We start from the raw sequence: 24,687 nt of genomic DNA, 5'->3' as shown, positions 1-24,687 counted from the left end.
TCACCAGGCCATTGCAAATGTAAAACTGTAAATTGCAGGACTGTGCAAATAGCACTAATAGCATTTGCATAAAAATTGGTTGCAAAGAGCAATTAGCACTTCATTAATAATCAATGAAGGGCCAATTTACACATTGCCCAAAAGCAAATTGTAAGTTCAATTTTGTCTATAATTGAGCATTTGGTGCTGGGCAACTGTACAATGGTGCCAGGAGAGACCAGCACAGCACTTTTGGAGTCAAATCTCCCCTGAGCTCAGGTTTTCAGTGATGCCCAGCATGGCTCTTTTGGAGGCCAAGCCAGCACCCCCTTCCCAATGGAAGGGAACTCCAGGAGGTAGATTTGTTCAGACGAAACACACAAATGTCTGCATGCTACCAGTCCTGCTCAGCTACACCTCTAGCGCCAAGAATATGGGTGATGCTTATCTGGAAGCCTCGGTCCTGCCCAAACATACCTTGCAGTGATGCTGAGGGGAAGGGGAGATGCACAAAGGACATCAGAGAGGTATCATCACCTCGGTGCTAAGACCTGAACATCCTCCCACTGCAGTATCTGCTACTGCTCTACAAGTGACAGCAGAGCTCTTTCCTTTACTTCTAGGTGAAGGTCTAATATAATCCTTGTGGATGAAGGATTCCTACTAAGCCAATTCATCCAGTCTCCCCTTTGTCTCTGCCATCCACACGTGACCTTCCTGGGATGTCCCAAATTTGTATGCAGTCACTGAGGTCAGAAAGACCAAACAGCCCCTGCTTTATCACTGATTTTGGTGTCACAGAAGGGTTCCTGGTCCTGATTTGGCCATTAGGCCATGCATCCCCCAGCCTTCCCCTCAGGATAAATGGTGGTATCCAATAAACCAGGGCAGCTTAACCACAGCAACAACTTTCCCAGCCCCAAATTCTTTGCTATCTCATCCTCCACTTAAAAGGCACAGCCAGCTCCGTTTCATGAGCAGAGCCTGACTCTAAACCACTTGACATCTGAAGTTTTCTTATCACATTTAACACGGATCTCATGAATCTGGTGAAAAGCTAGACGATCATTTAGCAGGGGTTGGTCGCTTTATCTATTTTCCATAATAATTTGAATATTATTACAATGGCACCTTTCATCTGGGGATATACATGCACTTTACATATGTTACATTAATTTCACCGATGAGCTGGGGAAGCACTCCTTATCCCTATTGTGCACATAAGGAAATGGAAGCACAGAGATGATATACTGCTTGCCCAGGAAGCACAGGAAGTTTCTGACAGAGCCAGGAATAGAAATCGCATCTCCCATGTCTTATGCAGAAGAATATCTTTATGTCCCTGCCCAGTAACTGAGCCCTTAATCCAGACTAAGACACCCACACAGGACCCACTTTGCTGAGAGCAGCACAGACACCCAGAAATGGCAGTGCCTTGCTCTGGGAGGAGACTTGACTGATCCAAAATTTCCCCCACCATGAAGGTTGGAAGTGCCCTCTGCAAGGAGCAGCTTTGGGGGCTCCAAGGGAGGGAGGCTGGCTCTGAGAGTGGTCTCCATCTGAAGTGGATGTTATTAGTTGGTGTAAGCAGATGCTCGATGTGGGATGCTCAGGACTTCTCAGTTTTCACCCAGCAACGTCCCTGCTCCCTTTTTCCTGCCTGTTCAATCCACCTTTACCAAGAGATTGAATTTACAATGGACTTGAACACATTTAAATCCATTTATTGCAAAATTACTTTTCAATAATTACATCACTGTGCTGACTGTGTTGCATAATGAAATTAGCATGAGAGATATTAGAAAGAATATAAAATTATAAGACATATTGAAATACCTCTTTCCCCGTCTGCCTTAGCACAGCCCATAGCTTAACTGGAAAACGAGCACTGCTCCTGGATGGGATTTAAATGCATCAAGTGTAATTTTATAATGTCTTTTATATAAATTAATTATAATGGTTATTGCTGCTTTACATTATTAGATTGAAATTTGCCTCCACTTCAGTGCATTAAAAGAAAGCTGCACCCATTTTGCTCCGCAGTGCCCTGAAAGTTCTCGTGGCATGGAGCCATCCTGCCCACACTGACACCATCAACACATCTGAGGTTAAAAGCTTTGGGCTCGTGTTGGCTTGGCACTGCCCACCATGGGTCCCAAACCCACAACCAGAGCCTTGGGGGCAGGTGCTGGGGTCCTCATTGCATCCTTCCAAACCCTGCTTTTTCTGCTTTGTCTCTGAGCAATAATAGGGATGCTCAGGCTGGTTTTAGCAATCCCACCTCAACTGTTCATCTGAAAATAATTGGAGGTGGTAAATCCATTGCCAAATCCATGCCGTGGCACGGGTGAAGTGTCTAACTTGGAGCAAGCACAGCCCATTAGCTGCCCATGGGCTGCTGTCAACCAAGTGCTGCTGGGGGCATGTGGGAGCCTCTCTACAAGAGCTGGGGCCATCCTCAGGAAAAGCTCTCCTTTGAAAAAAGAGTTTGGACACTGTGCAGTGATTCCTTTGTCACACCTCCACATTCACATGCACAGTTGTTGTTTTTCTCATCTAACTCCTGGGCTATACCTGCCAAACCAGCTAAGGAGAGGAGGCAGTGAGCTATTGGGTGGCTAACAAACCCCTGGCTACGCTGGACAAACCACAGTCACGCAAGGCACAATGAAGACACAGTGATATGCTTTTACTGCCTCTTAATCCTCAATAGAAGTCTACTAATATTCAATTTGTGACATTATTTGCACATTGAATTAATCCAGAAACTAAAGGGCTAATGAGTTATGGAAAGTAGCACATGGTTTAATTGCAACAACAAGGGCCTGCCGGCCTCCCTCCAGTCAGGAATGCCTGGGTAAAAATAAAATTCTGCATGCATTGGTACACACCAGATGGGCAGGAAACAGCAAACTAAACAATGTGAACTATCTGAATGACTGTTCTTTTAAATGCCCTGAGTTTTCCCTTTTTTCAGGCATGCTCCTCGTGAAACAGCACAACATTCATTAAGCATAACACAAAAAAGTCAGGATGACCAAAGGAAAAAAAATTGACCATGAAAATAATCATAGAATCATTTAGGTTGGAAAAAAATCACAGAGTCCAACCGTTAACCCAGCAATTCCAACTTCATGAATAAACCATGTCCCTGAGTGTCACAATTTCCTTACAGAAAGACACCAGGCCTTCAAGGGATATGTTGAAAACGAGGAAAGTCACTTGAAGAACTTACAGAATGAAAAGGACAGCAGATATTTTCAGGACACGATGCCACCAGCCTTCGGCAAAAGCTGCTGCTTCATTCTGTATGCTCAACCCTCAGCACAGCACTTCCCCTGCAGCAGGACCCCAGCCTTGGTCCACGCCCAGATGAGTAAGAATTAGGACTTAAACAGTCAAGCTACAAAAAGAAACAATCATAAAACTTTCCCCCTCCTCAAGCCCCCTTCTCAACCCGCTCTGCAGAAAGGTCTCTCCGCTGTTTCACACCTTTCTGGAACACCTGAATATCCCAGAGTGGTCCCAGCTTCCAGCCAGCAACACAGCACAGTCACATTCTATGCATGCACCTGTTTTGGGGCCAAATGATCTGAAGGAAGAGGCTGCAATCAGTTATGAAGCTGATGGAAAGGATGAGGGAAAAGAACAGGCTCCCTGTCTGGTTGGTTGCCATTTTAGATGATTTAAAGCCCTTCCCAAAGCTTTTTACAGTGAAAAAAAGCCAGGAAAAGCATCTTCTGCGTGGTCTTGTAGACACCGTCCCTTCCCCAAATCCCTGTGTGGCAGAAACTCAAACATTTATGTTATGTTCATAGTGTGGAAAGCTGGCCTTCTCTAAGGTCTCCTCCAAATCTGGTCTAACAAACACATAAAATAGCAAATCCAGCAAACCCAGACAAAATGCCTCCTTTCCCCTGCCTGAGCTTTGTTAATGGTCAACCCAAGCCAAAAGCTCCTGCATTTCTTTTCCCACTGCTGCTTTCCCCAGCTGCTGAAACAAAAGCAAGATGGAGCTGCCAGTGAAAAGGGTTGGAGACCCTCCTCTCAGACAGAGCCTGGCCAGGAGCTCAGGAGTTTGCATCACTTAATAGAAAAAGTGGATAAATCTAAACAGCACTTAATTTATTGATGAAGTAAGAAAGACTGTTTAGTGTGGAAAACATAAGCAAGATCAATAGCAGAGAGCACAAATAACTAAGGCTATTGACACTTAAGTATTTTAAGCCTAATTGCAGGCATATGCACTTTCTAAGGGTATCTCACCTTCTAATAGCACCCTTGAGATTATGGGGTTAATTGATGCAGCTGTTTACTCCTGGCTCACGTGGTTCAGATTGGGATTCCCTGGAGGATGCTATTAAACTAAAGTGTTTAATGAAGTGCTAAAGAGTGGAGTTTCTAATATTCTCTTCCCTTGAATGAAATTGAATAGGAATTGGAGCAAACTTCTCCTCCCCAGGTGGGAGCTGCAGCTCAGCATTGGAGTAAATCACCCTGTGCTGCTCACAGGGAGCCTTGTGATGCAGGGGGGAAAGACCAGACCTGCTCAGGTTCATTTTTAGACCACAGTGTGGGGATACTTGTGGGTTTTTTATCTCCCAAATCACGGAGGGAAGAGACCTACAAACATACTCCATTTTAGCACTGCTGTTGGACAAGGAATCCGAGGAAGTCAATGCCACTCCTGTGGCTTTTCAGTGTAATACTAGGCTTCTCTCTTTCGGGGTGGGTTGAAAGAGGATTTGATTTTCATTTGGGAAGGAGAACAGATAACAGCACCTGTGATATCACTGGCCCAGGTTTTTCAGCTTGATGGCAGAGGGGGCAAAGCACGACTGCCAGAAAAGAGGCTCTTAAAATCAGTCTCCTTGATTTATAATTTGCCCCAGTCTGGTTTGGTACCTTTGAAAACCAGGTAGATGCCTGCATAGCGTGTGTTTCCTAGGCTGACATCCCTGGTCAAAGGGCACAGCCTCCCTGTACCCATTCTCAAGTGCACAGCACAGAGCTCAGCTGCCTTTGTCTCTGCAACAGGAAGGTCTTGGCTCCTCTTCACTTCCTTATACCACCAGCTTCTCCCGAGTGAGGTCTGGCAAAGCAAAGCAAGAAATGAAGGAGATTTCATCTCTGCAACCCCTCACCATCACCTAGACCCTGCTTGAAGGGACCTTGAAGCCTCCTCTCCCAGGGCCCATCCATCCTGCCTGTGATATCCCCCAGCCTCTCACTCTGAGCAAGGATGGTAATTGCTGCAAGGCAGAAATTGCTTCCTCCATTTGGCTTTTCCAGCCTGAGAGGGCACACAGACAATGAATCTGATGAGGACAGGGCTGTCCCTGGAGTGAGGGGCACGGGGCTGCTCTGCCTGGGTTCAGCAAACTGGGCAGCATGTTGACCTCAGAGCCTTCAAGGTCCTCCCATGGAATCAGGTGCTGTGCACAGACCCCTTACAATCATCCTCTCCCTCCACAACAGCCTTTCTACTGCAACTTGAGATTTTCTTCTCTTTTAAAATCAATTAGTTTGAAGCCATTTTTCAAAAGTCTTTCTGCAGGATGGCTATTCCCAGTGAAAATGCTCCTTCTATTGCCTCCATCCACATTGCACCTCCCTCGGGAGAGCCACAGAGATGGTGGGAAGGAAACATTATGTTTGTAGCCCAGATAATGTTACCAACTCCACTGAAAATGCTTCTAGAAACAAGCACGCTGACTGGCGTGTGCTGGGTTAACTGGATTGGTGGTTTCAGTGTGTTTGCCCACAGATTCCAGAGGGAACCATCAGGAGTTGTGGAAGGCAACCGAGGAAAGCTGGTTTGCTGTCAGTCAGCACAAACTGTAATTATGTGGAGAGGTCTGCACATGCACTGTGAAAACCTGTGGGTTCTGTGAACCCAAAAAGGCTGAAATCATGGGTGCAGTGGGTTTGGGGCTTTTTCAACTGTTTCTATCCCACCTGTCAGAAGGAATGTGGAACAGAAAGAGGTTGTGAATTCTGCAGTTGGATGGGGATTATCCACAGGAGAAAACCATAATCTACCTCAGGACAAATCTGTGTCCGTTTCCTCCTCCCTTTGTGTCCAGGACCTCATGTTTTGGGACAGTGTGTCTGGAGCTGGAGGAGGGGAGAGTTTCCTGCTAAGGCAGCATGGCCACACTCAGGCTTCCCGCTCTCCACCACGTTGACCAGGCTCTTCTGGGCAAATCTGAGGGAAACAGGGAAATAACATGAGAACACTGAAAACCCATTAGGCTGAAGAGCTTGGCTGTGTGCTGAGGGATGTGCCTGTAGGCTCAGTGCCTTGCAGAGTTGGACATCAGAGGGGCTAAAGAGAAAGGAAAAGGTCCCTGTGTGGTGTTTCCCCATCTGGTCCTCAAGCGTTGCCTCACCTCTGAATAAATATTTCTAATACCAGGACTCCCCAAGTCTCTTGCCCCAAAGCCCCCTGTTCCTTTCTGGTTTTATTTCTGCCCTCTGTACAATGCCCACCTTCCTCCTTGTGTGCCTTTAGCCAGCTGTGCCCTGCAAATGCTTCGCTTGCACATCGACGCTCCAAATTAATGTCCTGGACCTAGAAAAGCAGCTCTTCTGGGTCATTTTAAGCACATCTTTATCAGCCTTTGTCAGGGAGCAAGATCAGTGTCAGCTCTTCTCTCCCTGCTCTGTTGCAGCCCCCCTAACTCCAACCCTGCCAGTGACATTCCCTGACCTCTGCCACCATCCAGTTTCAGGGCACCTTCACCATCTTCACAGCTGTACCCAAAAAGGGGCCATGAGTTTATGCCCTGGACAAGGGCACCAGCTCTTGCCCGGGGAAGGTGTTATTTGCCTCCTTGCTACCAGCGTCCTCTTGCTGGATTTACTCACATTTGCCCATGTGCAGCTGATTTCCCAGGCCCCAGCAGTGTCCCAGGCTCCCAGTTCAATGTCACCTGCGAATGTCACAAAGGGTGTTTTTAGCAGGGTGGCAGGTGGGCTGTCTGGGTGCCCCACAGCCACCTCTGCTCTGGGGCTCCTGCCCACGTCTGGGACCAGCAGCTCCTGGGAAAGTCTTCCTGGGACTTCCCTCCCAATCCAGCAAGCCACAAGCACTCCTCCAAACCCACATTTCTCTTCTATTACAAACACTGTGAGGGCAGGCTTAAGCTAAGCTGTTTTATTTCACAAATGCAGCCAGGCCAGCACACAGCCAGACAGGGAGGCTTTGCTGATATGTGCAAACTCATTAAACCACTGTAATTTAATTGCTTGCAATTGTCCATCCATCCCCTGACCCCTGCACTCTCCACAGCTCAGGGCACAGAGGGTCTCCCATCCCTGCAGCCTCCCCCTGTCCCTGGCAGAGCAGGACCTGTGGTGGCAGGAGGGACAACCCACAGTCCCCAGCCCAATTGGGCCATCAAAGCCCCCAGCACTGGGAGAACAGAATCATTTATGGTGCAGAAAAAAAATGAAAACAGCCAAAAGGCTGCAACAGAAAACCAGCGAGAGAGGAAAATTAACTAAGAAATATGCAGCCTTGATGTCGATTCACTAAAGAATATTTATTGTCCTCTCCTGCATCTTGCTTGCTCTCCTAACAAATATAGTATTTTTGAAAGAAAGTCTCTCTTTACCACTGCTGTCTCTCTCATGCCCTTTCTCTGTCTCACCAGCTCTGTCTCTGCCTCCCTGATACCAACTCTGACAAACCGTGCGATTCTGATGGAAAATTCATTAGTCGTCCTTTTTTTTTTTCTTCCCCATTTTCCCAGTCAGCTTCGCGCCTGATCTGTCAGCCTCTTCCATCCTGATTATCTGGAGACGCCAATTTCAAAGAGACATCTTAATAGTGATGTCAACGAATTAATTAGATGTGTTAATGAGCTAAAAGCAACCCAAATTAAATTAATGCAGTAATAAGCACAGACAGCAAAATTAGCTCCAATTTCTGTAAATGATTCTGAACTGTACACAACATCTCATCCTGCTAGAGCATTACCATCCCCCAAAGCTAATCAAGAACTCCAGTGCAATTAACTGCTTAATTACAAAACACACACACAGCTCATAGATCCAGCAGCAGGAGGGGTGCGCTGGGCTGCGGAGCGAGCGGGGAAATTCTCTGCAACAAACCCCGCACATCGACCCTGCCACAGAGGCTCTGCTCCCACCAAAAGCACCCCCAAGCTCCTCAAATGGGGTGATCCGGAGCGAGGGCACGCACAGGGGCAGGAGGAGGGTGGCCAGGTGTGGTCCCCAGGAGGACCCTCCCTGCTGGATCCCACCATGGGACTCCCAGCGTGGCCAGGGGTGTTCGCTGGGCCACTGGCAGAGATGTGCCCATGGCCCCACCTTGGTTATTTTGTTTATCAGACTGGGGGCTGCGTGGAAAAGCCTAATTGTCCAGCTCTGCTCACCTCCCCCTGGGATGAGCGGGGAGCCACTAATAGCTTTGCAGAGCTGCTCAGGTATCTGATTAGCTCTAATTGCAGCTGGGAAGACAGAGGGAAGGAGCAGGATAGTGCTGCGGACAGAGGAAAGGGGAAGAGGATGGTGGAAATGGGGAGAAAGGAAGGGCTGGGGGGAATGGATGGAAATCTCTGGAGGCACGTGTGAAGAAGGAAAGAGAATGGTGCATCCAACAGAGAAATGATGGATGCAAATAAAAGAAAAAGAGGAAAAAACAGGCAAACAAAGAACTGAAGGCAGAAACAAAGGGAAGGAAGGCAAGACAAAGAGGGCTGCACACTGCCAGGCCCCGCGAAGCAGCTGGGACAGGAGGCTTGGTGGATACAAGAGTGGGTCTTGGACAGGCCCCCATCCCAGCCCTGCACAGCTGGGATGTGCTGGAGATGGTGGGAAACACAGCTGCCTCATCGTGGGATGACACAACCCATTTAGGGGTTGTGGAGTCATTAGTCTGCCCAGTAAATGAGGAATATTTGCAATCAAGATGAAGGCTGAGATTCGCTGTGACAAATAACATCTCCGTGTTTCCCCTTTTTTTCCTCCACCTTTTATTGCAATTAGTTCAGTCTGTTAATAAGCAAAGGATATTTTTAGTTAATTTCAGTTCCAGTTAATTGATTCAAAAGCGAAACCCAGCAACTGAGTTAATTGATCCATGCGTCTTACGCTGTAGGGGCGAGGTGCTCTCTGGGCAGCTGCCGTGGCTGGGGCTCAGAACAGCACGGCAAGGATGGGAAGCAGGGAAGCAGCAGAGCCCCTGCACCGAGCATGGGGGGCAAGCAGCACCCCAGCAGCTGTGCCACTCACCCCTGGGTGCAGAAGAAGCTGCAGGGCGATGGCCTTGCACGCGTGCCATGGGGAGCGTGCCGACCCCGTGCGCGTCACCACGCACGTGCTGCAGCAGAAATGTTCGTGCCAGAGAGCTCGGTGCATGGGATGCCCTGGCTGGCTCCATCCACAGGGATGTCCAGCCTGGCACACTGTCTCTGATGGGCACAGCAGGAGGTGGTGTTTCAGAAAAGTGTGCTACCCGTGCTGCTTTGCACTTTCCTCGTGCTCCCTGAGCTGTCTTGGCAGAGATGCTGGAGGGCGCATCCCTGGCCAGGGATTTTAGCTGCTACTTATAAAGCTGTTTCCATGAGTTTGTCTAATCCCCTTTTCCTCCTGTGGCAGTAAGTTCCCAAAGTTCACTACCTGCCGTGTCCAGAAGAGCCCTTTTATCTATCTCAAACCTAATCTTTTACTGTTTTCAATTGAGTGCCTCTTGTTCTTGTATTTACAGGATTTGGTGAACGACCGCTCTGTGTCCAGATTATCCACTGCCTTCACGATTTCCTAAACCTAAGCCAAATCTCCCTTCAGCCTTTTCCACCTGTGCCTGGCACTCAGCATCATTCCTTAGCTGCCTTGTGTGTTTGCATCTTGTCACAAGGGTCTGGTCCATCTTTTCCACTGGAAGACTGGATCTCCTTACCTGTGAATTCAACACAAGAGTCTCCTGTCCCTACACTGCTGGTGCTCAGGGTGCTCACATCCATGAGCAGCCAACACTTAGCAGCATTTTAATTCATAGAATCAAAGAATAATTTGGGTGGGAAAGGACCTTTAAGATCATCAAATCCAACCATTAATTTAGCACTGCCAAGGCCACCACTAAACCACATCCCCAAGTGCCACATCTACACGTTTTAATTACCTCCAGGGATGGTGACTCCACCACTGCTCCTCATCCACGCCACGCTTGGGCACAGCAGTAAGTTCAGAACTCTGAGAAAAAATATAAAGTTGTTGTGTTCCCTGTTGATGAGTAGAAATAAAGTTGGAATAAAAATCTGCATCGTTGAGCGTACTGACTACTTTGTACCTGGCCACTTCTTTCTTACTCTCATGTAGGAGTTACATTTTTAAGACAAATAATGCATTTTCACAGGGGCATTAAGGATGTTATTTCAGTCTCTGCGGGCTACATGCCATGGCACTGAGGACTAGTGATAGAGAGACAGACAAATTCCTTGCTCTCTGCATCTGCAGTGTAACTAAGGACCTTTCTAATGAAACAGCCCAATAAAAAAAAGGTTTTTCAGGAAGTGCATGCTTAAACAGTCTTCTGCAATAGAGCCTAATAGCAAGTCCTCCGTGCCAGGAGCTCAATGTGATGCAGTTCCCCCTCTTCCCAATTTTTGAAATAGGATATTGCAATGCACTATCCATGGGGAAAAATCAATAGATGAAAAGCTAGGCAGGGAGCTGAGCTTCTTTGGTGTGCTTGGCTCTGAGAGCCCTCAGCATCTCTCAGGAATGAGGGGCAGGTCCCAGCCTTTCAGCCAGAATTTGAAATAAGGGCAATCCTTCCCATGTCAGAACGAGCAGGGACAGTTTGGTTTTAGTGCTCCTTGGGAAAAGCTGAAGGGAGAGGGTGCTCTTCAATAATGCTGCAAACTACCCTCACTTTAAAATGCCAGTCCTTGATTTGTCAGCCTATTTTTGAATAATTTACAGTGGATTTGGCAGGTTGCTGTGATATACAGAGTAATATGCATGTGGAACTCTTTTGAAGCAGAAGTTAATACTTTCCAGGAGAAAAAGGAAATAATTGTGTCAAAACAAGCCTTAACCACTGGGGTTTACCTGTTTCCTAATACACAGGAGTTTGCAAACATGACTCCCATTAAAGCAAACGAGACACACACATATGAGTCTGTCTGCCTGGAGAAGAAAATATTCTTCACAAGTGCCTTTCTTGGTGTTGGATGATCAATCCACCATCTGCTTTTATTTATTCATGATTCCTCAGACTACTACAACAATATTGACATTAAATACAGCTTCAGCTTATTAATTTTTTTCATTCATATGTATTTTAAGTCAATTTTATTGACTTCCCTTGGCTTGCTCTTTTAGCTGTTTGCTTGTTTTCCTGGCCTGCTACTTTGTGCCTACCCTTACATCCATTTCCAATATTTTCTTTCCAGCTCCTTGCTTCTGTTCCAGGTAGCCACCAGAGAGTAATTTTCTGTTCCAGGCACTGTGGATGACCTGAATTCAGACCTGTTGACCAGACTGAATATTTCCCCAGCTCAGGCTGCAGGTTTGGGACAGTCCTGCTTATCCCAGGATCACTGAGGCTTCAGCAAGATGCTCCCAGACCATGTAGCTGTTCCAAGGTGGTGGCATCAGGACATCCACATCCCGAGTAAACCATCTGTCTCCCCCATATGCAGATATGTCACTTGTTCTAAGCAGTGTTTGTGAAACTCAGGACAGACAATTGTTAACTATATTTGTCCCCTTTCCTATCGCATTGCCCCCAAGATTCAAGGCCTGGCTAGGACTGCACATTTGACAGCCCACCTCTGGCTCTGACCTGTCCCTACTCTTCCATTTCATCTCCACACCCCCGTCCTTCACCTCTTCACTGCTGCATCCCAGTTTCAGCAACACAGACCACATCAAACAGCCAAGCCACAAAAGGCTCCCAGCCAAGGACCAAGTCTCCATTCAGACCTTAGCCATTAATTTCACAGCAGATTTCTCCCACAAACGTTTTCAAGTTTTGGATCTTGCTCTTAAGATGTCATCCCTGTGAAAGGGGACAAGTCTCATTCTACCCCAGCAATTCACAGCCCTACACCCTCCAAAAGCTCCACATCCATTTTAGGGTGTATTGTCACTCTTTTCTGTAAGATGTTTTCCCTGCCTCTCCAATAATCTTCCTTTTTCCTCTGTTTCTGCAGCTTTATCTTGCCCATGTCCCTCACGAGTCTGTACTCGTTCCTCTTTGTGCTCTGCTCTCTGATCACTGCTTCCCCCTCTTGTCATATTCTGCACTTGTGGAGTAACAACCTGTCACATCCATAACCTCTTTGCAACAAAAATGTTCTTTGATCTGTGTAAACTACATTTGATGCTGAAATCCTTGATATTAATATCTTTTGTTTGTGTGTCAATGTTCTCTAGAATCTAATTAAGCAATGTTTTGAGAGCATTGTATATGTTTGAACAATTTGGCAGAGCAGACAATATGAGCTATTGACCTGCAAGGATAAATTGTGCTTGCAGATTCTAGGAATTCACACGTGCACGCTTCTTTATGCTATTTCTTCTGATATATGTGCATTCAGAACGAGGCCTTGCCTTGTAATAATCTCTGCAAGGCTTAATCAAGTATCTGCTTGTGCTCTTTACTGTAATTGCAGTGGCAGTTACAGCAGGGCACAGCAGAAGCAGGTTTAAGCTACCAACACACCCAATATTAAAACACAACAAAGAACAAGTTCCACCCATACACTAATAACAGAGATTATTCAATCAATAGCTTCTCGTTATAAATGAATAGGCTAAATTGCCTTTGAATGATGTAAAGATTGACAAGGCAGGGGTCAGCCTGATATAACTACTTACCCTGATTTGACTCGAGTGATTTGAAAGGTGGCACTGAATGGCAGCGGGGTCAGGGGTGCAGGGCCGGGCGGGTGCAGCTGTGACACTGAGCACATCCTCAGAGGGTGCACAGTGGCTCTGGGGGATGCTCAGGACCTGGTAGCAAACGCTGCATACCTCTGCTGGGTTGGACCTGGAGAGGGGTTTCAAAAGAGGGAGGGAGGGAGGGAAAAAGAGGACAGCAAATTGTAGCAATGAGAGGCGGAGAGATGGCTCAGCAGGGTGAGGAGCTGTGGTCATGCTCACTGCTGGCCCTGCTCACTGGGACAGGTCTGGTGGCTTAGGGCACGAAAATCAGGCCATTCTGAGTTTATGCCACCTTGACACCTCTCAGATGGAGCTCCCAGGTAAGAGCAGCTCCCAGTCCTGGGTTTGGGGCCCGACTTCCCCATCCCCATCCCTGGTATTTGCTGTTCAGTGGAGGAAACGAGGTCAGTACAGGGGCCTTATCTCATTGCTTAGAGCTCTTTAGGGAGCTGGAATCAAGGAAGACCAAGGTATCAGTGATACCAGTGGTACCCACCAGGTGGGACTGGGAACACTGCAGAATGGCTCCACAGGACTCTGCAATGCTGGCCTGGAAACAAGTTAGAGATTCAGCTTGGAAGACAGGCACATTTTGAGTGGTGGGGATAACTCACCCTAAACCACCTGCCCAATGCTGCTGCCTGGCACAAACCTATGGCTGGAACCATGAACCTGTCTCTGCTCCTGGAGCAGCAAGCACAAACCTCAGGACATGTGAAATAAAGAGCACTCTTGCACAGGGGAGGTCTGATGGAAAAACAGGCAGGGGTTTATTGCCAGAAACCAAACCCCCATCCCTCACCTCTGTTCTGCTGGTGCTGAACAGCCAGAGGCCCCAGGGCTAAAGTCTTACTCCAGATAAAGGCCACCAGCTGACCCAGCTGCCCTCCTGCAGCCCTGCAGCTCCTGCCAAAATCGTCAGCTCCCCACGACTGATTTCCTCAGCTGGGCATTGGCACAGCCCCAAGGGGTCCGGTCTGCCTGAGCCTGGCACAGAGGCTGCAGGGAGAAAAGCGTTCCCTGATGGGAATCTGAACTTTAGTAACACTGACCTGGTTTGCTGGGTGGTTCTGCCTCCTTTTTCCTGTGAACAGATAATGTCCCACGGCTCTGTACAGACATACCTGCTTTGCACAGTGCTTTGGGCCAAGGGCAGATGAAGGGCCATGGAGCTTTCTCCATGGTGAGGCTTTGCTTGTGCTTCTGCATGGGGAGAAACTTCCCTGAAGTTCAAGGCTTTTCCAGCATTCAGGCGTCCCATCTCTGGCCTCCAAAAAGGCTGGGCTCCTCCAGAAACAGCACAGTGCCATCTGTTGGCTTCCTCACCCCGCGATGGATCAGAACCCTCGAAAGTCCTGGGAAATCGGAGAAAACTGAGGGGAAAAAAGTTATGTGCACCCTGGCTTTCCCCATGCTTCTGCCTGTCCTTCTCACTAACTCTGCAAGCAGAGATGATGGGTCTGGCAGTGGAAACACTTTGCTTTTCCATCTGATGGCTGGCGTTGTGTGTGAGCGGGGCTGTGGCGCTGCCCTCCTCGGGGCCCTGCTCCTCCAGCCTTAGCGGTGCTGGTGACAGCTCAGTCCCACTGGGATCCTGGATAATTAACTACTACCACCACCACCACCCACCAGGGCTCCTCCAGCACAGCTTCCCAGAGTTCTTTTCCATGTGGAAACGAGGAATTTATCAGAGGTGCCGTATGACTCTGCTGTAACTGTTGATGTCCAGAAATCCTGGACAGAGGGACAGCACAGGCAACCTGTGTCTGGGGCTCATGTACCTGCATGGTAAATCCTAAAAATCTGACTTTGGCACAGCAAACTGAGCAGAAATGGCCATTTCCTGAAAAGGCTTCAGTCCAGCATGCTCCTGGGTGTAGGAATGAGTATCCCCCTGCCATCCCTGGGCTGTCTTGCTGTGTTTTAAATGGGAGCACCTACACTGATGTGGTGGGTGGATTTATCACCGTGCATTGCTCGCACATCAGCTTCAGTGCTTGGGGATGATTCAGGTTGGATGACTCTGAACAAATGAAGATTATATTACCACTGTACAGGATTAAGGAACATGTCTCTGCTCCAAACATTTTTCATTTTATTAAAGAAATAAAGAAAAAAACACCTAAAGAAAGCTAAAATTCCTAAGGGGGGTGGGGGTGGGGGGGCGAGAATTTTTTTCTAATATTTTTTAACCCCTTTTCGTGCTAGAGGAGAAGATTTTGTAAGTAAGCCCAGAGACGGTGTCTCCAGAGAGGCACTAAGGGGTGCTGCGTGGGGCCAGGCAGGAAGTTCAGGATCCAGTGCTGATCCTGCCCAACTTCCTCTCCTGCCTTGAATTTTTCCACCAGCGAACACAGAAGTCAACAGTGCCATACCCCACCACCTCACAGGAGCAACCCAAGCCTTCATTAGTAATACCTGCAAATGGAATTTGAAGATGTAAAGCGTTCCATAAATGTTAAATATTATTATTCTTGCTCCGGAGAGAGAAGTGGAAAGAGACAGGGATAAAGGTCAGCTGAAGAGCTCTCTCGTTACTGATGAAACAGTGTCCTGAGTGATGTATGGATAGAAAGTTTACACCATTTCCACAGAAGAATGCAATTGTCACCTGGAGTAGTTTCACTCTCTAAGTGCACTCGTATCCAGACCAACCATGTTTAGTTTGGAGGTGGCCTAAGCAGCAGAGGGGACAAGAGAGGCTGAAGTGTTCCCATCCACATCTGTCCACCCCAGGAGCTGAGCTGGGGGCTCTCTCCCCATCCTCAGTGTGTGGTGTGTTTGCAGCAGCAGCTCTTTGCTGCTCTCTACCCAGAAATGGCATTTTTCCACTCTGGAAAGTGAGACTGGGGAGATCCCTGCAAAGTGTCACCGTGTTATTTAATAATCCAGGATGGTGAGCTTGGCAGCACAGTGAAGGATGGGCATCCTGCAGATCCCAGCCCTGGCACCAACTGCAGTGAGGAAGGGTCCTGGATTTCACATCCAGGCAGATGTCCTTGCACTCAAGACGACAGCGTTGGCGCTTTGGTGGCCACAGGCCAGACACCAGGGAGCCAGCCTGAGAGAAATCTAAGGCTCCTAACATTTTCTACACTAATACTTACTATGTGGAGGGAACATTTGAGTCACTATTTCCGAGCTGAGATGTTGTGCTTGTTTCTGCACTCTCCCTGGGGATGAGCTCCAGCCACCAGGACGTGGCAGGGGTTATTTCTTTCTGGACTATTCTCAATAATTTTTTTCAACCTAAGTAGACCCAAATTTTAAAGAAAGTAATTTCCATATCTCCTTCATCACGAAACCTTCAAATATTTTTTAAATACACAAAGGGCAGCAGCAGCCAGTGGTCCAAGCTGCATTTTGGGAGTGAGGATGCTGCACACCAGGGTGAGCCTGAGCAAGGCAGTGGCCAAATGTGTGCCTCAGTTTCCCCTCCCATGAGATACAACCAACACCTATTGACTCATGTGCAAAACACTTCCTAAACCACGCATGAAAGGCCTTACACAAGTAGTTATTAATATTAATAATAATAATTGTTGCTGTTCCTAAGCCAACTATAAAAATAATTTTTCAGAGAAACAAAGTGCCCTGTCTCGTGGTGATAGATTACATGATGCTAGAAATTACTCACAGTATGAAGCTGGTTTCCAGTCTGGTTCTTTTCAATAAATTATAGACTGAGCCCCGAGTGAGTACAGTTGACCAAAGTAAATTCAAAATAGGCAGAAAGTCTATTCTCCCATCAATTGTGCTCACGACCATTTGAGGTTTGCTCCTGAGAAGAAGTTAAATACCCCTCAGCAGTTTCCCAGAAGCTCTTGCTGGGACTGGTGGGGACACGGCTGGGCAGATGGCCCCGGGCTGTGCACAGGACAGGGGGATCCTGGTGGGGATGGGCTCTGTGTGAAAGGGGACACGTCCAGCCACCCCCTGGGCGCTGCTCAGCCCTCGCCCGCTGCTCCCCACGACCTTACCGGGGATGGCTGCATCTCCCTCCTTGCACCACCGCTTTATTTATGACTCCCATTTTTCGGGTTCTACGCCCTTCTTTATCCGCTCAATTCCTTCCAGATGGGGCTGCCGCTTCTCCGGCTCGCTCGGCGGCGGTGCCACGCGGCGCTGCCCGTGGGCAGGTGTAGGGCAGAGCGCAGCATATGCCGCGGCTTTGGCAGCGCCGGCTGCGGCGGCAGCTCCCGCGCGTCTCGCCGGGCAGCGCTCAGCTGGGACCTGGCGCCGCTCGCAAACACCATCTGGCCTTGGCAGGCCCGAGGAGCCTTCCCCGGCACCGCCAGCCCGGTGCCAGCCGCGCTCGGCACGGCCACGGGGCCGCCGCGCCGCTGGGGACAGCGCCGAGAAGGGACCGGGCTCTAAGGGGGGGTCGGCCCCATGAGAACCGGGAGGCTTTGGCAGCCCCCAGGTGCGTTAGAGAAGTTCAGGCATCATCTCCTGTCCCCACGGGAGCCGCCGAGTCCCTCCAGCAGCAGGCGATGGGGAGGTGGCACGTGGCGGGGAGCCCTCCTTGGGGCTGCAGCGCATCACAGGAGGCAGCAGCACCTGAACCTGCTCGGTGCGGGCAGGACAAGAGCCACAAATGGGGATTATTTACGGCAAAAAGAATCTCTCTGCCTGGTGGGTCTGCCCTGGAAAGCTGTCCTGTGCCTCTGAGTGGCACAGCACACCTGGGTCAGGGAGGTACGTGTATAGTGCCCCATCTTCTCCCTAAGTACCGGCATTAAAACCATTGCTGGGTGTCTGGAGTAAGGTCAAAGGGAGAAAAGAATAGAAAAAAGAACAGAACAGAACAGAACAGAACAGAAAAGAAAAGAAAAGAAAAGAAAAGAAAAGAAAAGAAAAGAAAAGAAAAGAAAAGAAAAGAAAAGAAAAGAAAAGAAAAGAAAAGAAAAGAAAAGAAAAGAAAAGAAAAGAAAAGAAAAGAGACACGTGAAGCCTGCATGGCATTCTAACGAAGTCCATGGGGGCAGAGTCTATGGCTACTACAAATCTGTGCAGGATATGTCCCACTCGAGGATTTTAGGATAAATGTAAATCCATTCAGTTTGCTTTTCATGATGCTCACACATTTTGTCTGTACCTTGATCACAGCCCCCTGTGTCCCACCCACCGTCCAGGAAAGCCCTGCTCCTGCCATCACACCCAAATCCCTTTGCACTGAGGACTGCCAGGAAAAGGGTGGCATGACCTCGCATGTGCAGTGCAGAACTCTGGGACCAGCTCTGGCCTGGAAATACCTGAGCTGTGGCAAGAGGTGCTTCTGCTCTCACTGAGCTGTCCTGCACTCCCAGCTCTCTGTCAACGTGTGGTCACAATTTACGAACACATTTGCAAAGGAAAAGGGCTCAGGAAGCCTGCAGGGAGAAGTGCTTCGCTCCCTTCCATGTGCAGTGAGGGGCCATCCCCACAGGCTGGCACAGCCTCTGCTAAGTGTCTCTTCTGCATTTCCTGGGGGGGGAAATGCAGGACACAAAACTTTCTGGAATGAGTGAGCTGTGCTTGCAAACATCCTATCTTCCCCTGGGAAAGAGGGTTTTCCCCACCCCTCCTCAGCTACAGCAGCAGCAGCAGCGGTGAATCACCAGGGCGATGTGTATTTTGGCTCCCAGGGGGATTCTTTCCAACCTGCTCGCCCACGTGAGTGGCCTCACCGCAGCAAAGCAGTCCCTGAGCTCTGGTGCTCCGGAGAGCAGGCAAGGGGTGCTGGCCATGAGGGCAATCCTTACCTACCTCTCTTCAGGCACCTCTCCTAGCTCACAAGAAAACTCTCATATCTTCCCAGGCAGTTCCACCAGAAACTGGCACACCCATAAAAGAAACTTGCACCCACAGAAAGTGGCAGTGTGGTATCAGCACCTGCAAGTGACTTCTTTTGTGTGTGTCCAAAGCCAGAGAACACAGCTAAGTGGCTTGGACCCCAGGACCCTGCTGCCCTGGGCAAAGCTGTGCATCATCTGTGCAACTGCACAGAAAATAAGCATGCAAAGTCACGGCTGCAGTGGAGCAGAGCATCTCACAGGGTCCATTTGCTGCTATTTGCCAGCAAATTCTGGTTGCAATTGCGCTGACACAAACCCACTGCAAGACAAGTGTCAGTGACACCACACCAAACCTCACCAGCGCACCTACCAGGACCCATCAGTGTAACAAACCCAAAGCTGACCTCTCTTCCCCTTGCTCCTGTGGAGGAAATGATCTCATTTCTTCCTTGCCAGATCCTCATCTCCAAATGCAAACAAAACCCAAATTTTGCCAGACCCTTGTGTGCCAGAGGCTGTGGACCCCAAACAGCAAGGCACTGCCTGTCCTGCAGACTACTTTGTGTAGCACAGATGTATCTATCTGTACCTATATAATCTCTATTTATATATATAAATGTACTACACAACTGGCTATTTTGCATGTAGAGCAGCTTAAAGACAGGCTGACCCCAAACTTACTTGAAGCCCTTCAGCTCCCAGGCCTCTCTAACAGTGTGGCCATCCCTCTGGGATCCGTCTAGCCTGGGAGGATGCTGACAAAGGAGAAAGAAGAATGACAGATGCTCCCTGTGCACGGAGGCAAATAGAGACGGGATGAGGGGAAAACGGGAGCCTAAAGGGAAAGAAAATGAGTGTGCATGCACACACACACACATGCACACAAAGACAGGCAAGACAAAGGCAAGGGGCACAAGCAAAAGGAGGGGAGTTGGAGAAACCACCCGACGTGCTTGGCGAGGGCTGCTTGCAGCAGCATCTCGTGCTGCTTCGTGAGATCCATCCAGGACATATCTGCATCGGTGAACCAGAATTCTGACACCGGTCCCTTTGATAAATATTTATCGTGCCTGGCTCTCTATCACTTCAGTTTCCACCAGATTAACCTCGATTCTTCCAACAAAAAATGCCCTGGTGTTCTGCCTGACACACACACACACGCCACACTGACCTTCCTTCTCCGGATTCCCCAAGGCCCTCGCTCCCGTTCAGCTAAGGGGAGAATTTGCTCTCATCAATCAGGACCGGATTTCTCCCATGCCATGTAAATAATTTAGAGGCACAAGCATCCATGGCACTGCTTATGTGCAGCCCAAACCCAGTGCCAGGAATCTTGGGAAAAGGGCCCAATAATATTGTACCAGTCCAAAGTAATTAAAGTGCATCATTACATATAAATTTGTAATTAAACACTTTAACGTAATCATCCCGCACAGCACGATTCCTGATGAATTAATTAAAAGAACTCCAGAAATTAATGTTTTACTTGTCACCATTGTTGTGCTAGCTGTAGCCGTCTCCCTGACTATTCCTGCAGCATGTTGTGAAGTAATTATATAATTACTGGGGAACGGGAAGGCCCAAAGTCCCAACAGAGGAGAAACCTGAAACAAAGTGGAAACAGCAACCACAAAAGGCAGAAGCAGTGCCAGTCTCCCCCCATTCAGCCCCAGCAGAGGGGAGTTTGCAAGAGGAGGGGGATGATGAGGTTTCCATCAGCTCCGCTTCACAGATGTGTTCTCCCAGGTGGGAACACCTTTCTTGCACCCAGATGTGCACATGTAGGGGTGGCTCCCTTGCTGTCTCAGCCTGGATTCCTTCTCCCTGTACAAAAGTCCTTGTCATGCAGAAGCAGGGCAGTCACACCAACAACTGCCCCTCTCCATAGGTGCCCATCTATTTCCCTGCCACAGTTTTCCCCCCCTTCCACACCTTCCTCCTACAGCTCAGGGTTGGTGCCTGGAAGGGTGGCTTCTTCTAATCCCACTCTCCATCCAACCCTCCTTCCACCCAGACCTCCTAAAATCCCTCCTTTGGGCCTTACATTGCACTGGGCTTCAATTTCCTTTTGCCATCCTCTGCTTCAGACACAGCTGAATAACCCCCAAGGGCTGGCCACATTCTTCCCATCTCAATGGCTCCAAGTGCCACCAGCAGCGTGTCCCCCACTTCTGACAGCCCTGAGCCCCAGGACTGGCCTCCTGCAGCAGTGAAGGGGCTAAGGCTGGGCTCAAATTGAATCCTTGGATGCAGCGGGTGTTTGTGCCAGGCCATCCCTGTGTGTGCGTGTGTGCATGTATCTACACACAGCGTGAGCCTCGCTGGCCAACAGCTCCTCTGGGGATGCACACGGGGCACTCCTGCAACTCCAGAGCCCAGGCTCTACCTGTTCTGCAAGGAAAATACACAGATGGATGGAAGTAGGAGCCCAAAGGTGCCCCTGCCCTGCGCTGGAGCTGGGTGCCATCAGCCTGTGTGCGAGGAAGGGCTGCCCGGCCGGCTCACTGACCCTGCACGAGCCCTGGCAGGACCCAGCCGAGGTGATGGGTGGCACAGAGCCACGTTCAGTGTCCCTCAACAGGGTGCCCTTGTTTGAACAGGATTTCCAGCACTGAGCAGACACGTGGCTTCACATCCCGCTTTGCTGCTGGGGCTGCCGACAGCTCCAGCCACGGGGACTGTTTGATGGGGTCTGCACAAGAGGGGACCCCAAGGTAAACCTCCCCCTTCTGCCACCCCACAAGCTGGGTGGGGAGTAGCAGGGATGTCAGAGTGACCCTGTGGGGTGCTGGCCCACATGCTCCATAACAACACTGACTTTCCTTAAAAAAAACCTAAATTTATGGCTACAGCACTCAGTCCAGAGTTGGAAGCCCCCAGCAGGGCAAAGGATCTCCTGCTGTGCATTTTCCATGAATGATATTCCCAGTACTGGTTCCTACTGCTCACTGTGCCCCAGGAATATCCCTTATTATGCCGGGCACCATCCCTGGTCTCACCTGGATGCACCAATGCTGCCACATGGTGACAAGTCTCTGCTTCCAGCCTCTGCCTTGGCATCGTGGCAATCAGTGGCTTTGGGTTTTCCCTTTTTGTTATTTTCTTCACAGCCAAAAACAATTAAATACGGCTTGGTTTTACAGCAGCAAGGCAAGGGGATCAGGGAGAGTGGGGAAGGCTTGGAAGAGATCACAGTGCCTTCTGGATGAAGCATGGGACAGGGACCCAGCAACTCCCCATCCAGGCTAAGGGACTCCTGCAGTGTGACTCTGTTTCCCCATCTAGAGATTATGCTTAACTGGGGCTGTATTAGTTAACATTTGTACAGCTCTTTGAAAAAGTAAAGTGTTTGAGGCTTTAAATCCTGCCAGTGGGAACAGATCAACAAGATTTCTAACCCTTCTGAAAAATTAAAGCTTTTGCCAATTAAGCTGGCAAACGCATGGATGTGAATCTAAAAACCTCTCGAGCTCGAGACCAAGACTGAAACGTCCTGAGAACAGCCTCTCCTGGCTGCTCCTCGCTCTCCTCCTGGTCACCCATGTCAGAAATACATCAAGTAACCAAGCTCTACGCCCTTTCAGCAGACACAGACTTGAAACATAAGCAGGCTACAGGTAGAACTGTGGTGGGGCCACCACTCTGGACATTTAAAATGGACAATGTGGATGTACAGATAACATCTTCTCCTGCATTGCCTGACCTGACATTACAAAAACGTCATAGTAAGGAATAATTGACTTTAATTTTGCAATTAGCCCTGTAACTCGAGTTGCAGCTTTGATGCCATGAGCTATGGATGACCTCCACGCACACATCTGTACCAGCACTGTCTGTGCCTGGGGGATGTTCTGGGGGTTAACTCACTGCTGGGACGTTACACCCTCCTGGATGACTCTGGGATTTGAGCACAACATTTTATGCCACATAAAGCAATCTACACCCCCTGTCTGTGCATTCTTTTTTGAGCAGGTTTGCACCCTTTGCAGGCTGAGCTGATGAGCAGCAGCACCAAGGCAAAGACCTAGGGAAAACCACAGCTTGTCAAAGGGAAGGGCACTGCCCACCATCACACCCACGCTTGGAGAGGGACATGGACTTATCTGGGGTCATGCAAGCCAAAGGAAAACCACGTAGGACGGTGGCAACACTACAATGAGTGATGGTGAAGCAAATCCCTCAGTAACTGAACGTTCCCTTCTAGGCTAACTTCCAAGCTGGGATGTCCCTACCAACACTGGTTCAGCTTGTGATAGCTCACCAGCAAAAAGTAAACCCCTGTAGCTGCTGTACCTGCTCTGTGTGCCCACGAGGATGGATGAACAGAACAGGCACAAGGTTTGCAATGCACGTGTGCCCAAGCAGGGACACCTGGAGCAAAGTCAAGGGACACTTGGGCAGCGGTTTTTGGTGAAGCCATTTATCCTGCGGGCTCAGCCCTCAGTGCCTGCCCAGCACCGTGCTGTGGGAAAATGCCTGTCAGGGCCCAGGAGAGGGTGGCTCTGGGTCCAAAGGAGTTCAGAGACACCAGCTCAGACTTCTGCTCTCTGACCAACCCATGCAACCTGAAATGAGTCACTCGGTGTCCCCATGGGGGTGGGAATAACCCTGACATTGCACCCTCGGAGCCAGGGCTGGGGCACAGCTTGGAGGGCGTGCTCCATCCTCCCCCCCATGCCAACCCCGGGAAAGGTCTGGCTCACAGGGCCAGGGGCCCCTTCTTCACCCTTCCCCAGTCCCCAGTGGAACAATTTACCTTTCGGAGCAAGTCCAAGATATTAATTAAGATAAATCTACCTCAATTTTGAGATTCTCTTATCATGTAATTTATCAAAATTATGTTAATTATTTCTGTAGGGCAGCAAAATTATTACCTCTTCCGTGTCTGATTTGTATTAATATTCATAATTTAATAATTCAGCATCCAAGCCATCTGGTTTGGGGAGCCACGCTCCTTCCCCTCCCTCTGCCAGAGCCAAAATGCTCCCCCCTCCCCACTCCAGCACCCATCCAGGCAGCCCCCACCGGCTCCCAACTAAAACTGTGCCACCGGCTCCTGTCGGCATCGGTGTCGGCGTCCCCCCGGTGTCGCTGAGGCTGTCGTGGCAGGATCCTGATGCCCCGGGGAGGGGGAGCAGTCCTTCCCCTGCGCCAGGCTGAGCCTCTGTCACCGGCGCTGTCTCAGCCCGGCAGGTGAGCGCAGCTGAATTGACATTTTCCACACTTTGTGATTTTTACACTGTAATTTGACATAATTAATGCCTACATTACTGCTGATAATTTAGCTAGTTAATTAAACTCGGAGGAGATAATTAAGGAGAGGCTACTGCTTGGACTGCTAATTGTTTTTGTCATTATTTTAGGGGCCCGACAGCTGCCGGCTGAGTCATCCTCCCCATCAGCTGATGGCCACACGTGACAGCGGTGCCGTGGGCACCGGGTGCCCGGTGAAGCGGCTGAGGGCTGCCGGCAGCTCGGCCCTCCGTGGGCTGGCCGGGAGCCAGCGGCCGCCGGCCGGAGCAGCGCAGATGGCGAGCGGGGTCCCGCGAACGCGCGGCCCCAGCGCTGCTCCGGCCCGGGGTGGGAGTCCCCGGTTTGGGGCTGGAAGAGACGTGGAGAGATGCAGAGAGGTTTTTGCAGAGGAAGAGTTAAGTGGTGGACAGGAATCAGCCTCCGGGGAGGGCAGAGAGGGAGGATGCTCAGGCCAGTGGTCCCTGAAACGCCTCGGGTGCTGTCAGCTCATGCAGCAAAGGGGATCCCGGCACGCTTTGGGGCTCACGTAGAAGCAGAGATCCTGCCCACCCGGCCAGCTGGAGAGGAGAATGAGACCTGCAATTCCCTGTGCAGCAGTGCCAAGTGCTCTCCCTGGCACTGGGGAAAGCCCATCTGCCTGCAATCCCCAGAGCAGGAGGGGAAGGAGAGCAGAGGAGGGTCCCTCGTCCCCATGTGAGTGGCTTTCCCCTTAACCCCACCCCAGCTGCCCTGGGCTGTGCTGCTGCAGCATGTGCCT

Source organism: Aphelocoma coerulescens, chromosome 14 (genome assembly GCF_041296385.1).
Source record: "Aphelocoma coerulescens isolate FSJ_1873_10779 chromosome 14, UR_Acoe_1.0, whole genome shotgun sequence".
Taxonomy (NCBI): domain Eukaryota; kingdom Metazoa; phylum Chordata; class Aves; order Passeriformes; family Corvidae; genus Aphelocoma; species Aphelocoma coerulescens.
Note: the sequence above shows the minus strand (reverse complement) of the source record.